The sequence below is a fragment of the Vitis vinifera genome, chromosome 10 (genome assembly GCF_030704535.1).
Source record: "Vitis vinifera cultivar Pinot Noir 40024 chromosome 10, ASM3070453v1".
NCBI lineage: Eukaryota > Viridiplantae > Streptophyta > Magnoliopsida > Vitales > Vitaceae > Vitis > Vitis vinifera.
The window spans coordinates 17,879,191-17,890,000 of NC_081814.1; the positions used below are offsets into that span (position 1 = coordinate 17,879,191).

The following is a 10,810-nucleotide window of genomic DNA, read 5'->3' on the forward strand; positions in this document are numbered from 1 at the left end:
GATTATCTACGGGGTTGTTGGCTATATCCCCCAAGAGTTCAACGAGGCGAGCCTTACTTGTATAATGCTGTCCCGCTAACTGCTCGAGCACCCGTCGATACTTCCTGTATGACGGTGTTCTTTCGAAGGAAGTATCCATGTCTGCCTTGAGGTAGTCGATTAGGATCCGATGAACGCACCAATACCCTTACTCCATAGGGCAGATTGTGAGGCTCATTGGTGTCACCGGGTAAAGCGGGGGGTTGTGGTGGGGCCGACTGCTCCCTCCCAAAAAGGTTATTTTCCTCTAAGGAGGGGAGCGAGGGTACAGAGGGGACGGAAGGGTCAAAGGGTATCGGTGTTAAGGAAGAGGGCACCGAGGGAAAAGATCTCAGAGGAGAGTCAGCGGGGACCACATTATAAGGACCTGCATTTGAAGGCCCCGCGTCATTCCTACCCGGCGCTTGGTTTACGCTCGCTTCCGCCCCAGCGGGTAACACCATATTCGCAAGATAGGGCGCGGCCTCGGTAGCGAGGAGGGCCTTCACAGCAAATCCAATGGCCAAGGCCAGAGCCCCGGAGCATCCAATCTTAAAGACAAAAGAACATAGGGCTCGACACCCCATAGATACCCCAGCCTTTGAGAGCAAGGCCCAAAAAATGTCAATGGAACCGAGTATGAGACAAAGCAAATAGAAGACACAGAATAGAAAGAACAAGATCGAAAGTTTGATCATCAATCTCTTTATGACACATCGCGGTGCAATAGTTGAACTATTGGAAGCAAATGGAAAAGGAACACCGAGCAGGGTAAAAAATACGATAAGGAGATACATAATTTCGAGTGTGATCAGACAACCAAAAATCAGACAATGACAGAGTGCGGCCTGTGATCGAGTGAGAGATTGATCGACGTCCGAAGAACGCTCGACCGAAGGAATGAGTCACAAGTAAGATTTGGATCCCCAACGACAAAGGAACGAGCATTTTCGGGGACTAGCCTGCTTCCCATTACTAAAGAGGGAAATTCCTCTCACATAATTAAGGGAGCCATTGAAAGGTGACTAAAAGACCAGAAACGGGGACTACCCGAGCTAATGATAGAGGCAAGAACACTTTCCGGCCAAGTCCCATTAATTGATCATAACGATATCGTGGAAATGCTGCACGGACCCATATATATAGGAACGGAAACAGAATCACCTTGATACTAAACCGGATCGAGCCCGGGATCTTCTTGGAAATGGGAAGATCTAGGATAGGCGGCCAACCTCCTGGAGAGAGCAATGTGCATGGACCAGGTGAGTAAGGATGCAGCTCCGTGGACCGCTCGTCGGGCCTGATAGGTGGTGGTATCACACCCTTCTCAAAGGAACCGTACGTGACACTCTCGCGTCATACGGCTCCGTCCCGGAATAAGGACCTCCCCTTTCCTTTGACCAACGGGTCCTCGAACCAACCTGTCCCCCCTTTCTATTCCTCGGTAAGCGGTTCCTTTTCATTCATTCATTGATTGATTCAAGGTAGTTGTAGCTTGCTTCCAAGTCCAAGCGCTAGCGGTAGAAGCTAGTCGCCAGAAGCTAACTTCCGGGCCGGGAAGGAGCCAAAAAACGTGAGCGCCCTTGCGCGAGCCTTATTGAAAACTAAAGTCAAGCAAGAAGGGAGAAACTTGACTTTGAGAAAGAAGGTGCTTGTTGCCGCTTTATTAGTAAGTAAGCTTGTTTTATATCTCCTCAATAAAGGCGAAAGGTTGCTTTAAAAATTCTAAAATATAATAGAAGGGCGCTTTAGTTTTCAATAAGGCTGGTCGGAACGAGAAGGGTGGTCGTAGATCAGGCTGATCTTTGATCAGAAGTGCTCGTAGATCAGGCTGATTGTAAATCAGGGTGCTCTACTACGATCTTAGGCAGGCTGATTGAAGATCAGAAGTGCTCGTAGATCAGGGTGGTCGTAGATCAGGCTGATCTTTGATCAGAAGTGGTCGAAACGATCAGGGTGGTCTAAGATCTTAAGAGGGTTGCTCCCCTACAATCTTAGGCTTAAGCAGGCTGATCGCAGATCAGGTTTTTATCCGAGAGGCTGCGGGCTGATGCTAGTATGAATGTTTTTATCCGAGAGGAAGATAGAAAGGGCTTTTCTCGCTTTTTTAGTATTGCTTTGGCTTCGTCGTATCTTGCTGGCGCGAAAGCTACCGCAACTAAAATAAAATAAATGAAGGAAGAAGGCATTAGCATTAGAAAGACTACATAGGCATTCCGGGCCAACTACAACACAAGTCATGAGCGATAGCGAAGCCAAGCCGGATAGGCTTTTTTATGTCGAAAGCCCCAAAAGACGCTATCTTATAGCAGACAACTAACGCACACTTACTCAACTAATCTCATAAGTAAACGCCTGCTCGCATCGCAACTAATAGAATAAAACAACTACTAGACTAGACTAGTAGTTGAGTGCTCCTTGTTGTTCGGATCTTGATCGGGTCCGAGCTTCCCAAGCTCTATGCTGTTGGGGAGCTCTGCAAGGGTCTTACCACCTTCTTGATTTACTATATTTGAGTTTTTGGAGTACTTTGGGATTATATTCCGCGCCGAGGATTTTTGCTTGTGGGCTGGGGTGAATATTGTAGACCAGCGGATCTGGTAGTCGACAATCGTTCGGACTTGGTAAAGGTTGTCGCGGCACCTGTAGTAGGACAGAGGACTTATCGCGATGCCCGCAGACCAATTTACGATGTCTCCGTTGCTGACGTTCGTCAAGCAGGCCACGTGGATTGGCCAGGGTCTTCTTTGGCTAATGATACCTCGATCCCGAAGCCTTCGGAGTATCTTTTTGATAGGCGCCTCTATCTGTATGGGGAATTCGCTGCTGATAGATCCCACCCAGTGTCCCCCTCCTTCCCCCGCCGCCTTCCGACCCGCGGGAGTATACAATGGCAACTTCCGGACACTCATGCCCGATCGTGAGACTGCCTGTTGAACGTCCGATGGCACGTTGCTCCGACCTGAGCTATGCAACAACGAGATCCCCCTTGATCCTTGCCGGATGTGCTTGACGGTCCCCCATAATACGCTCACTTGGGGACTTATTACTCCAGCTTTTCCAAGAGTCTCCGCTAGTTGAACCGCATCCAGTAGACTCCCTGTTCCGCTCATCCCATTCGTCAGCTGTTTGATCGGGATACTATTACCTAGGTTGTCACGCCCCAAGACCCACTCCAAGGGCGTGACGGTCATTTCACACCTCAAACCCAAAGGCTTAAAGTATAATCTGACCCAAACAGTCATATTGTAACTGGATGTTACCAATTACCAAATACCTGCTCAGAGTAGCGGAACAAAATCTAAAATCCTCAAAATTCAATTTCCAAATAACTTCCAAATACCAAATGATCCAAAATAACATAACTAATAGTTAAACAAAATCCAACATAAATCCTAAGTCAAATCCTAAAGATGACCATTCCTCAGCCTAGCCATCACTCCTCACCCGAACTAAGAGTACCTGAAAAATTTTCAACAATTGGGAATGAGCTCACAGCCCAATAAGGAATATTAATGCAATTCATGGATCAAATATTTTCATTTCAAATAGGGATATCAAATTTTTTTTTTTTTTTTTTCATCAAATATCAGAGTTTCAAAAATACCAATATATTCAAAATTCAACCAACCAATTTCATATCAAATTCAAATACTTTCACATCAGATTCAATCAAATCCATTCAATTTTTCATTACTCTAGTTATCAAATATCAAATGCCCAGTTAGGTGGGACTTTTCAAATGGGTGGCTAGCCTCAAATTGTTCCTGGTGGACGGAACCAAACACTACTAGTACTAGTAACCTCTAACCAAACCCCTAGAGGCTGGGGTCCAAATCAATTACATTCCCACCATGAAATGTAAATGTCAACTATTATATCCCGTTGACAGGGCCGAATAGTCAACTATTATATCCCGTTGACAAGGGCCAAATAGACCAGAGTGATGTTCTTGTTCAAGTATTCAAATTTACACAACATAATATCTCCATATTTTGTGTCATAAATAAAACAAAATATTTCAACATAATATTTAGTGCAAAACAGTTTGATCCATGCATGGTAACAAAATATCATTTTCTTTTCCACAATTCAAAATAACATATAAAATAATTTAATTTTATAAATATTGCATTAACTTCCCTTACCTCAAAAGAAGTCCTTGAAAGCTTGGGAGAAGAATAATTCTGAAAAAGATATAATCTACTCTTCACCTAATATAATATAAGAGAAACAATTAATACTATTTATTTATAATTTAATTAATCTATTCCTTATTTAAATAAAACTAATAAATTCCCAATTTGTTTCTAATAACACACTACTAATTTAATTAAATTACAATTTTATTTCATTATAAAACTCTATATATATATATATATATTTTTTGCTAAATCTATTATTACTATTATCTTAATTATAAATCTAAAACTAAATATTATTATTTTAATTAATCAATTCAAAAACCACTCACTGTCTCGGGTACACCAAATCAAACCAAAAAAAACAACTTTTTTTTTTTTCATTTCCATCATCATGCTTTATTATATATATATAAAAAGGCTCATGTCTCGGGTACATCAAACCAAACCAAAAAAAAGCAAGTTTAGTTTTTTTTTTTTTTTTTTTCCTTTCATTGCCATCATCATGCTTTATATATATATATATATATATATATATATATATATATATATATATATAAAGGCTCCTTCCAGCACAGTACACGTCCCCCATTTTTTTTTTTTTTCCTTCCTTCCTTCCAGTGCTGTGCACACGCGTTCTCCCTTTTTTTTTTTTTTTTTTTTAACATTTTCTAATCTCTTCAACCACAAATAACAATATATTTATTTATTTATTTTTATATAAAATTAACCCTAGCCTAAAATCAAAACCTTCCAAGGAAATTTTTTTTTTTTTTTTTCTAATAAAACTTAAGATCTCCCAAATTCCAATACTAAAATCAAAATCTTAGATTTTCACTATTTGATATTAAAACGAATTAAAAAAAAAATAATCTAACCCTAATCTAGATTTGGGGTTTTCCAAAAAAAATATATCTAATGCGTTTGAAATTAATCAATGAATCTAAAATATTAAACTAGGGGTTAGAATCTTACCTATAGAGATCTGTTCTTCAACCCTGAAATCTGACTCCAACCTTACGTTCTCTGGAATTCTGCGAACAGGAACTCTATTCAGAAAAGAAGGGAAAGAATAAAATTTCTAATTTATACCTAGGGTATTTATTCGTAAAATTACACTTTTACCCCTCTTCCACTTTATTAAATTAATTGATTAATTAATTTAATTAGTAATAACAATTTCCTAAATTACCCTTAAAAGAAAATGCCCGGGTGTTACATAGGTTCCTAAACTTGGAATGGATGGCGGAGCGTAGGTGGCAAGCAGTTATATGGATACGGTACTTTACCCGTATACGCTTCTCCAGCTCTCGCAAGAATTGTATGGGAGTCGTCCTCGGAGGGACTTCCCGAATGACCGTACCGGGGAATTCTACCGTACTCCGTGCAGCTATTGTTGTTGATCCTGTAGAGCCTACTCAAAGGTTCAGGCCGGATTGTAGGAAGTGGGCGATACGTTTTTGTATTTCTATGAGAAGCTCTACGGCACCCACGATTCCCAGTAGTGAGTCGTCGGCATATCGCGTGTAACAAATCCTTAAGTAATGGGTTTTTAAGGGGGCCAGCTTACGGGCCAGGCCTCTCTCTGACCTGATAACTAGTATTGCCTCCCCGCCCAGCTCTATCAGCAGGCCCATTCTTTTGCAATACTTAATAAGGTCTCTCATGGCCCAATTCTTATTACAGCGTTCTCTACCATAGAATTCGGCCTTCGGGGTCAACCCGGCGGCTTCTATGAGGAAGGCGGCGCAAAGGAGGCTTGAGGGCTTGTTAAGGAAGGCGGCAAGGGCCGACGAAGGGGGGAAAACGAAAGGCGTTTTCTGGTCCCCCCTAAGCCGGGGGGTACTTGTGGGGGGGTGTGCCACGACGAAACAAGGGAATGAAAGGCCGCTTTTGCGTTGGATGCTCTTTACCCTCCCCACAATGATGACTCTCTTGTCTTGGGGAGCGTTGAAGCTTGCTTCTTCTCCAGAGTTTTCTTGGTCATCAATACGACCTGCCCTTAATAGAACCGATCTGATTCTCTGAACAATCGGAATTTCGTACTTCTGTCGGATCCTCCCTATCTCCTGATCGAGCTTGTGTAGGTAGATGTTGCCTGGTAGGGCCGATAGTAGTACACTGTGTGGGACGGAGTAAGGACCCTTCTCACCTCCTACGAGTCGTCCGGCGGAAAAGACTTTATGAATGGAGTAAAAGAACTTGGGATCGTCGATCTCTTCCTTAAAGATTGGGATGAGTCGATGTCGGTCGATGGTGTGAAAACACTTCCTGATGTCGAATTCCAAAAACCTGCGAGAGGTTCCCCACTCTTCTTTGATCCGTCTTAGGGCCGAGTGGCAGCCTCGACCCGAGCGGAAGTGCGATGTGTCTGGAAACTCGGGATCGTAAATGGATTCGGGTACCATTCTGATCGCCTCTTTCATGATCTTTTCTATAGGTAGAACCACTGTGAGCGGTCTAAACTTCGACCCTTATTTCTGTCTTCATATTGTAAAGGGGAGCAAAGCCCGTTTTTTGCTCCCTCTATTGATAGATCAAGGGCCCTCCTGCCGTCGTCGTTTCAGTGACTCATAGGGCTTCCCTCAGCTCAGTCTTTTTGGTTCTTGAGAATGGTCGCCACCTCTCCCAGGACCGAAATGATTATCCCTGCCCGATGGGTCTACATCCATCCCTGAATGTCGTCGGGTACTATTCACTTCCCCGCCATTCTTGTAACCGTCACCTGTAATCCGCGCAGGTGTGTCCGCACCCCCCTGAGTGGACGAGAAAGAAAGGATTTCTCGGAGCAACCCCCCAGGTTCCAGACCCAGGAGTCAACTTTCCCGTATGAGCATTCGGTACATGTATCAGTCCGTGGAAGAGTGAAAGGGTCACCACTACTGAGGATCTCCCCCCTAATCTTAGATAGGTCGTCTGAGGGTTCGCCGCGGTTCATTACTGTGCTTACACACTAGGCTACCCTTCTCCAAAAGCTCCGCGGGACCACCTACCACTAGTCTTCGGCCGGAGGGGTTTATTGCACAAAAAAGCCGGGACACAGGCTCCCGAAGAGGGAAGCCCAACGAATGTCAGATGCAAGGCCCCGCACCTCATTAAGATCATATTGGCATACTCCCCCAAAAAAAATAGAGCAGACCCCATTGAAGACGGGAGTGAGGTACAACAAGGTTTTTATTCCACCGCCCTTCTCACGGAGCCGTACGTGGACATTACCGCTCATACAGCTCCTAGCCAGCAAGCAGTTAGCCTTCCTCTACAAGGAATGGAAGTGTGGATGAATCGACATCAAATAGAGGAATTAGGTTTTTCTTTTCAGCAATAACATGATAAGAGCATCTCTTTCACAAAAACCTACAGATCCCCCCCCCCCCCTATCCTGCCACTTCAGCACCTTGTGATCTTTGAGAAGATCATTACGAACCCTCTCCTAGAATGTTTTGGTAGATTCCGAAAATTCCATGGTGGATCAGGACGAGAATGAATCCGGGAATCCAGGACATACTCATCCTGGAGCTTCTGCTCTCCTCGGGGGAGGGGTTTTTTATAGATAGAGAGGTGAGTCGAGGGTAGCCTCCCGCTTGACCGATTTCTCGGAGTCGGAGGAAGATCTCTCATCTGATGACCCTGAACAAGAAGGAGCAGCTCTCGATGTGAGATCAGCAGCAAAAGAAAGAAGAGGAATTGGATGCTCCAGAGCAGCAGCCCCCGGATAAGCCTTAAAAAAAAAACACACACACACAACGGACCGGACACAAACAAAAGAAACAAGAAAAGGGCCATGATGATGATCCTATGTTCGTTTTCGCCCTGCCCCGATGATGCGCTCCTAGCTCGCGGAGCTACATACCGGAAAAAGAAAAAGACTCTCTCTATTACTTTGAGAAGAGAATCGTTGGTTTGACCGACGGACTATGTGGGAAATACGAGATCTAGGCAAGCCGCTACATGTTCTCCCCTTGCCCTTGAACGATAGAAGAACTACTTATCTTCTCTTAGATAGCGGTTGATCGGTTCGCATCTATGGTCAATCAATAGGTCCGCGGATCTATTCTTCTATACGATAAATCGCCATCTCGTAGCACCACCACGACACCAATTCTCGTTCTTTTTCCGAGCCCCCCATGTCGTGACTTCGACTTTGAGTATGATGAATGAGTGGAAAGATCTTTATAGAAGTCCCTGTCCGATCCAACCAAAGAGTGAGTATCTAATATATATATATATATATATATATATATATATATATATATATATATATATATATTCTAGATAAGGGGGATAACTGCGAGTTCTTTCCGAAAAGACTTGCTGCTCCCCTATCCGAATCCCGCGAGTGACTAAGCGCGAGACGAGCCATAACATAAGATAAGGGGCGAATCTACTTTTCGTAGAATCGACCATAGATATCTTCTTTTTTCGGTATATTTGCATCAGGCTTAGCCCCTACTAGTAAGAAGGTGTTCCCGAAAGGGGACGAAACCTGTCTAAGATCCTGTGTGCGGCTTAGTAGCGCGTGAACAGAACACGTAGCCTAAGCCGAACTCAATATTCAACCAACCTATGATCCATTTATTTAATCAGCTTACTATCAATAAACCATGTGTTAGGTTCTCGTTGCGGGAGATCTTGGAATGTGCCTGTCGTGTGAATGCGCATACAAATAGGGTCACTATTCGCCTACTACTAATAAGGGCGGAGAGTGGATTCTAGATTATATCTTTCGGGTAGGCTAGACTGGGGTTCTGGGAAAATCTATACGAATTCTTCTTTGTAAGAGACATCCCTAGGTCTAGTGATGTCTCCGGCAGCCTTGCTGGGATCTCCAGATTGAATAATTGGTTTACAAGACGCTCTTAGGGGGTCTTGTCTTCTTCTCGGATTCCAGCTTTTGACTTTTCTTATAAAAAGCTTTGACCTACTCCCTGAGCAGGGATGTACGCTTTATACAGGTAGTGGGGTCATGTATACTCATGGGATGGCTTTTTTTTGGAGTAATGAAAAAATTCCATTGCATCCAAATCAATCAAGATCTAAGTAGTTGTTCAGTAAACTATTATACTTCTCACATGCAGTACCTGAGTCTTGCCCATTTAAGGAATATGGAGGAGGTATGTGTCCTCTTGGTCGCCTTGACCAATCACAGATCAGCCCGACTAACGGTCGCTTTGATCCGTTACAGATCAGCTCTAAAGTACCCCTTTTTATTATGATAGGGGCGGATGGTAGGGCTAGAACAGGCATAATCGCTTGAACGGCTAGAAGTGGGCCGACTATCTTCCATAAATAACTAAAGAAATATATATATCTTTTTTTTTTTTTTTAGGCGGCGGATCGGTTGAAATAAAGATCGGGCTATTCGGGATCGGCTAGGTGATCGACTCCTTTCTTTCCATCCCCTCCCTCTGATGGTGAAACCGTGATATGTCAGCCAGCCATAGACCGCTGGCTGCCTTTATATTAGGTAGTAGGCATCGGATCAAAGGGGAATCGAACAGAGTATCGCTCTATCATATCGGGTGGATAGGTACAGAGTAACAGCTGAACGTGGGGATCACGGCAAAGAAATGCCCTTCCCTGCCATCCCCACTCCCCCTGAAAGCGGCCGAGTGCAGCGAAGGTGCATTCATCAGTAGTAGTAGTAGCTAATTCAAAAAGGCGGAAAGGGATCTGTTCGAACCAGAACTGAGACTAGAGAGGGGGGCGAATCCCGCATAGACCAATAGATCGAGATCCATAGTCCATTTCGGATCCAGATCGAGCTTCTTACTCGCCCTACTTCTAAGGATAGATAGAAAAGGTTGGAGAGGTCAAGTCGTGAAAGCACTAAACTGATGAGGAGAGGGCGGGCTTGGTTCGAACAAGCTCGGAAGGGGGTTTTAGGGAAGGCAATAGGGTGATCGTAGATCAGGAGGAGGAAGAGGTGGAAGCGGGAGCGGGGGGAAAGCCGGAACCCCTATAAGCAGGTGCAGATTCAGTTCCCATTGAGGAGCGGACGCCACTCGCCTAACCTACTAAAGCGAGGTTGGTCGTAGATCAACGGCATATTGGGTTTTTTATGGTTGATCAAGTAGACCCGGCGCCCCTTCAGTTGCATTTCCCAATCGGGGGCTAGGGGAAGCAGCAGAGTCAGGGATAGCTGAAGGGAGGGATCCGCGGAACCTATACACATACTATGCCATCGACCTATCCGGGTCATACCATCATTGACCAAAAAACCTATCCTATCCATACCAGATGAGCCATTCCTTCTCCGTCTGGCCCAAGGTATCACCATCGTTACAAAGACTGGATAAGGCGGCAGATGCTTCCTTGAAGCGAACGAGTTGTCCCAATCGGGCACGTAGAACAAATATCGGAAAGGCAAGGCAGTTCTTGCAGGGCAGAGGGATACATAGAGATAGATCTCCATCTATGCGCATGGAAATAGCTACGGGAGGGTTTGATCGGGATAAGTAGGCCGTTATATCTAGTGCCTGACCTCGCCTGCCCAAAATCCAGTAGTTGGCCTATGATTGGTTCGAAGAACGTCTCGAGATTCAGGCGATTGCAGATTCTATAACTAGCTGATCTACGACCAACCTCCTCATGTCAACATATTTTATTGTCTAGGAGGAATTACGCTTACTTGTTTTTTAGTACAAGTAGCT

General features: G+C 44.3%; 1 pseudogene across 1 annotated transcript; it reads right to left on the reverse strand.

Moving 5' to 3' along the window:
- Positions 1-234: 234 nt before the first annotated feature.
- LOC100265050 (uncharacterized) lies at positions 235-6,640 on the reverse strand (annotated as a pseudogene). Its single transcript, XR_009466812.1, has 2 exons — positions 5,380-6,640; positions 235-3,166 (listed from the first exon to the last, which is right to left on the reverse strand). The product of XR_009466812.1 is annotated as an uncharacterized LOC100265050 (transcript).
- Positions 6,641-10,810: the final 4,170 nt, after the last annotated feature.